Source organism: Macrotis lagotis, chromosome 2 (assembly GCF_037893015.1).
Source record: "Macrotis lagotis isolate mMagLag1 chromosome 2, bilby.v1.9.chrom.fasta, whole genome shotgun sequence".
NCBI classification, from domain to species: Eukaryota; Metazoa; Chordata; class Mammalia; order Peramelemorphia; family Peramelidae; genus Macrotis; species Macrotis lagotis.
Genome location: NC_133659.1, coordinates 210,188,558 through 210,194,736, shown reverse-complemented (window position 1 = coordinate 210,194,736; position 6,179 = coordinate 210,188,558). Strand labels below are relative to the sequence as shown.

The following is a 6,179-nucleotide window of genomic DNA, read 5'->3' as shown; positions in this document are numbered from 1 at the left end:
AAGACTAAATTCAGCCCCAGCCACCCAAAACTCACATGACCCTGGGCAAGCTACCCAATCCCATCATCTTGCAAAAATAATAAAAATGTCTTGTATCTGACTGCCCTCTCCCTCGATCTTCCTTCTCTTCAATTACCTTCACCCCTCCTCCCTTTCCCTGTCCTCTTTCTGCTATCCCTTTCCTCTCCTTATTCTCTAGAGTAAAACAGATAATCTCTATACCCTATTGAATGTGTATGTTATTTCCTCTCTGAGCCATTTGCTTATTTATTTATTTGTTTGTTTGTTTGTTTTCATCCATATACATATATATTTTTTTAAGTTACAAAATTTCTGTCCTCCATCTCTTCCCACTCCCCTCCCCTCAGCAGTGAACAGTCAGGTTAGCATTGTACATATGTAATTTGATAAACATGTTTACAGATTAGTTACTTTTGAGATTAGGATTTAGGATTAAGGGAGATATATAAGAGATAATTTTTATAAAGTGTTCAGATTCTGAAGAGTTGATGTGTGTGTGTGTGTGTGTGTGTGCTTTACTTTGTTTTTCTTCTTCCTCTGAATGGGGATAACATAGTCCATAGCCATTCTCATACAGTTGTCCTAGCTCTCTGAACTACTGAGAGGAGCAGCTTCCATCAAGGTTATTCATCTCATAATGTTGTTGATGTGTACATTGTTCTCTGGGTTCTACTCTCTTAGCTCACATCAGATCCCATAAATCATTCCATGTTTCTCTAGAGTCCAACCATTTATGGTTTCTTAGGGAACAATAGTATTCATAGTGTTCATGTTATGACTTGTTTAGCCATTCCCCAATTTATGGGTATCCCATCAATTTCCAATTCTTTACCACTGCACAAAGAGCTGCTATGAATATTTTGGATCATGTAGGACTTTTCCATTTTTTAAAACAATTTCTTCTGGATATAGACCTAGAATTAGAATTGCTGGGGCAAAAGGTATGAACATTTTAATCGCTCTTTGGGCATAGTTCCATATTGCTCTCCATCTAAACCAACTCTGATGAGGGCTCACTCACTTGCTCTCACCTTTGCCCCCCTCCATTCCATTGCAAAAGCTTTTCCTTGACTCCCAGTACATTCCTTTTTTGCTCATTGTTTCCATCTTTATAATATACCTTCATATTCAGCTCTTTCCTGTGCCTTAACTATATATGCTACTTCTAACTGCTCCAATAAATAGGAAGGTTCATATGAGATATCAGTATCATCTTTTCATGTAGGAATACAAGTAGTTCAACATCATTAAATCCGTCATAATTTGCCTTTCTCATCCACCCTCTCTATACTTTGCCTGAGTCCTGTACTTGGAGATGAAACTTTCTGTTCAGCTCTAGTTCTTTCAACAGGAAAGTTTGAAATCTCCCTATCTTATTGCATATCTGTCTTTTCCCCTGAAAAAAGGATGTTAGGGGGCGGCTAGGTGGCGCAATGGATAAAGCACTGGCCCTAGAGTCAGGAGTACCTGGGTTCAAATCCAGTCTCAGACATCTAGCTGTGTGGTCTTGGGCAAGCCACTTAACCCCATTTGCCTTGCAAAAACTAAAAAAAAAAAAAAAAGAAGAAGCTTTCAAAAAAAAAGAAAGAAAAAGGATGTTAGTTTTGTTGGGTAGTTGATTTGCTGTTGTAATCCAAGCTCTTTTACTTCTGGAATATCATATCCCAAGTCATACAGGCCCTTCATGTAGAACCTGATAAATCCTGTGTAATACTGACTATAACACCACAATATTTAAATTGTTTCTTTCTGGATGCTTTCTGGGAGGTTTGGTTTTTGATGAGGGTTCTCTTTCAGCAGGTGATCATTGTATTCCCTCAATTTCTATTTTATCCTCTGCTTCTGTGACATCAGGGAAATTTTCCTGGAGGAAAATTTTTTTAAATGAAGTCTAGGCTCTTTTCCTGGTCATGACTTTCAGGTAGCCCAATAATTTTTAAATTATTATTATTATGATGATGATGATGAAATTATAAACTTTAAATTATCTCTTCTGGATCTCTTTTCAGTTGTTTTTACAATGAGATACTTCACATTTTCAATCTTTTGATTTTGTTTTATTTTTTCTTGATTTCTCACAAAGTTGTCAGCTTCACTTAGCTCCATTCTACATTTGAAGGAGATGTTTTCTTCAGAGAGTTTGTTTATTTCCTTGTCCATTTGGCTAGTTCTGCTTTTTAAGACAGACATTCTTTTCCTCGTTGACCTTTTGAACTATTTTTTTTTTCCATTTGACCTAAACTGTTTTTTAACCTGTTGTTTTCTTTGGAATATTTTTGTAATCCCTTCATGATCCTCCTGTATCTATCACTCTCATTTCTCTTCTCAATTTTTCCATTAGTGTCTTTATTTGATTTTCAAAATCTTTTGTGAGCTCTTCCATGATATGAGACCAATTCCTAATTTTCTTGGAGGCTTTGGATAATTCTTGGAGGCTTTGACTTTGCCATTTTCTGAGTGTGTATTTTGATCTTCCATAGGACCAAAGTAATTATATATGGTCACATTCTTTTTTTTTCCTGTTTACTCATTTCTTCAATTTATGACCTGGTTTTAATATACTTCCCAAGTTTTTGAGTGTTTGGGGGCACCTCCCCCCAAGGATCTCAATTCCTTTAAGGTCTTATAAGAAGCTCTGACTGCTCTCCTCTCTTGTGCTTTGGTCCATGTATAAACACAAGTACTCCCCTATGCCCTGGAGTTGTGAGGAAGGTTCCTGTTCCATAACAAGAAAAGGGGTCCCAGATTACAACCACGGTCTGAATATGGACAAAGTAGCAGAGTTCTATTCCAGGGATTGCAGAGAGACCTCAGACAACCTCCCCCTACCCTCTTACCATCCCTGGGCTGAATTCTGGAAGCAAGTCCCTGTTGGGTGGCACCATAGGCCTGCTTCCATTCCTAAGGCTGGGTCTGTGCTGAGGTCTGAGCTGTGCACTCACCCTGGCAGAGTTTTCCTACTGACCTTCCAAGTTGTCCTTGGAGATCCCTGGGTTGGGAGACCTGGAAATGGCTCTCACCACCACAAACCCAGGTGCCTCCAGGGACTCTGATACCCTACAGGCTGTTCTTGCAAGTGTAGAACTCTTTTACTCTGGAGCCCTGATTGCTTTGGCGGAAAAGAGCCTTCCTACAGATCTTCCATGTTACCTTGGATCAGAAAATTGTTTCACTCGGTCTTTCTGAGGGTTCTGCCTTTGATTAGAGTTATAATGTTAGGTTATTTGGAGAATGCTGGAAGAGAACTTCTGGGAATTACTGCCCCCATGCTGCCACCTTGACTCCATCCCCCCATTTACTTTTTTAATCAAAAATTTTCTATTTTCTTCTTTCAATATATACCCTATTTTTTCTAAACAAAGGAGAGAAAAAGGGGAAAAAACAAATTCCTAGTAATAAGTACATAGTAAGATAAAACACTGACTATATACAAAGAGAGAGAGAGACAGAAACAGAGACAGAGGCAGAGAACTTAGAGAAGTTAGAAAGAGTATATAAGGATAAAGGCTGTGGGTATAAATTGACTTCGATGTGATGATAGTAAAATAATTAAAGGGTAGAGAATAGACTGAACTGGCAGAAGTTGAAAGGGGAGCAAAATGGATTAAAATACATCATATGAAGAGGTACAAAAGATCTATTACAATCAAGGTAAAGAAAGGAGGGCATAAGGCTTCCCTGAACCTTACTCTAACCTGATTAGGTTCAAAGAGGGAATAACATATACAGTCAATTGGGTGCAGAAATTTGTCTTTCATTACATGGAAATATAAGGATAAAAGAGAAAGAAAAGAGGAGTCTGATAGAAAGGAGGGCATCCTAAACTGTGGTATATGTATGTCGTGGAACACTATTTTTCTATTAGAAACAAGGGGGGGGGGGGGCTATGGAAACTTCATCGACAATCTAAGACTGTTTGCAAAAGGAGAAGCTGGTGGAATGGGCTATCCTCGATTGGGTGGAGAAGGCGGCAGAGGCGGTGATGTCTGGGTGGTAGCCAAAAAGAGAATGAGCTTAAAAAAAAATCAAGGATAAATATCCCCAGAAACGGTTTGTGGCAGGAGAAGGAGCAAACAGCCGAATCAGTGCATTAAAGGGAGAGAAAGGCCTGGATCATGAAATAGCTGTTCCTGTGGGCATTACAGTAGTGGATGAGAGAGGCCAAATTATAGGAGAACTCAACAAAGAGGATGATAGAATTTTAATAGCAAAAGGAGGACTTGGGGGTAATTTGCTTTCAAATTTCTTGCCATCCAAGGGCCAAAAAAGAATAATTCACCTTGATCTAAAGCTTATAGCTGACATAGGCCTTGTTGGATTTCCAAATGCTGGAAAATCTTCTTTATTAAGTAAATTTTCCCATGCAAAACCTGAGATTGCAGATTATGCATTTACAACATTAAGACCTCAGTTGGGAAAGATTATGTTTAATGATTTCAAACAAATATCTGTAGCTGATCTTCCAGGTTTAATAGAAGGAGCACATTTGAACAAAGGAATGGGACATAAATTTCTCAAGCATATAGAAAGAACCAAACAGCTTCTTTTTGTTGTTGATATCTCTGGGTTTCAGCTTTCTTCAAAAAGTAAATTCAGATCTGCCTTTGAAACTGTAACATTGCTTACAAAAGAGCTGGAGCTATACAAAGAAGAGCTTATGATGAAACCTTCACTACTTGCAGTTAATAAAATGGATTTGCCAGATGCTAAAGATAAATTCAATGAACTTGTGAACCAACTACAGAATCCTAAAGATTTTTCACATCTCTTTGAAAAAGATGAAATTCCAGGGAAAACTATGGAGTTCCAGCATATCATCCCAATATCTGCACAAACTGGAGAAGGAATTGAAGAATTAAAGAACTGTCTAAGAATATCTCTAGATGAAGAATCCAATCAGGAAAATGAAAAGTTTGCTAAAAAACAGTTGCTTAATTTACAGAACTCAAAATTATATGTTGAGTCATCATCAAAATATACAAGAATGGAAATAACTAAATTTCATTAAAATGTCATTCACACTATTAATTAAATTAGATGACCTTGAAGATTACTTCCCACTCAGTATGTGATCCTATGATATGTTTTCATGCTTGCACATGAAAGTATCCTTCTAGATCTTTTGTTGTTTTCACATGTCATCTTAAGAACCTTACCTTTTATAGGGAGTTGGGGAGAAGACAGCAATTTGAAGTGACAAGAAATAAATTAAGCATTTACTTCCCAACGGTATTCAAGAAATGAGGCATGTAATGAAATACATGGTCAGTCAGAAAATGTTCAAGTGTTTTTTACATGACACTGTTAGACACTACCAATGTCTTTGCAGATTGTGAAAACATTTAAAATACTTATTTATAAAGGGGATTTTTACTATTTTTAATATGTTATTAGGGTTTTCAGAACATTTCTTAACCTAGGGTCCATAAACTTAGTTTTAAAATTTTATTAACTCTAATTCAATATAATTTGTTTCTTTTGTTATTTTGTATATTTTTAATGCATTAAAAACATTTTATGCAAAAAAAAGAAACAAGGAGGGATGGGAATTCAGGGAAGACTGGAGGGATTTGCATGAACTGATGCTGAGTGAGATGAGCAGAACCAGAAAAACACTGTACACCCTATCAGCAGCACGGGGGTAATGTTAAGCCTTGATGGACTTGCTCATTCCATCAGCACAACAACCAGGGACAATTTTGGGATGTCTGCAATGGAGAATGCCATCTGTATCCAGATAAAGAAACGTGGAGTTTGAACAAATTTCAAGGACTATTCCCTTTAACTTAGAAAACAAAACCAGATATCTTATTGTCTAATTTTGTTATCTCTTATACTTTTTGTTTCTTCCTTAAGGATGAGATTTCTCTCTCATCACACTCAATTTGGATCAATGTACAACATGGAAACAAAATAAAGACTCACATTGCTTTCTATGGGGGGTGGGGGTGGGGGAGGGAAGTAAGATTGGGAGAAAAACTGTAAAACTCAAAAATCAAATAAAATCTTTTTTAAAAAAAGGAGGGCATCCTGAGGGAGGTAGTAATCAGAAGTAAAAGACTAGTGAGAAGGGATGAGGTGAATAGAGAAAGTAAAATATAAATGAGGAAGACTAAGACAGAGGGAAATACACAGTTTATCATAACTCTAAATGTGAA

At 37.1% G+C, this 6,179-nt stretch overlaps 1 pseudogene; it reads left to right on the top strand.

The window, feature by feature from the left end:
• Positions 1-3,858: 3,858 nt before the first annotated feature.
• LOC141512085 (GTP-binding protein 10 pseudogene) lies at positions 3,859-5,440 on the top strand (annotated as a pseudogene).
• Positions 5,441-6,179: the final 739 nt, after the last annotated feature.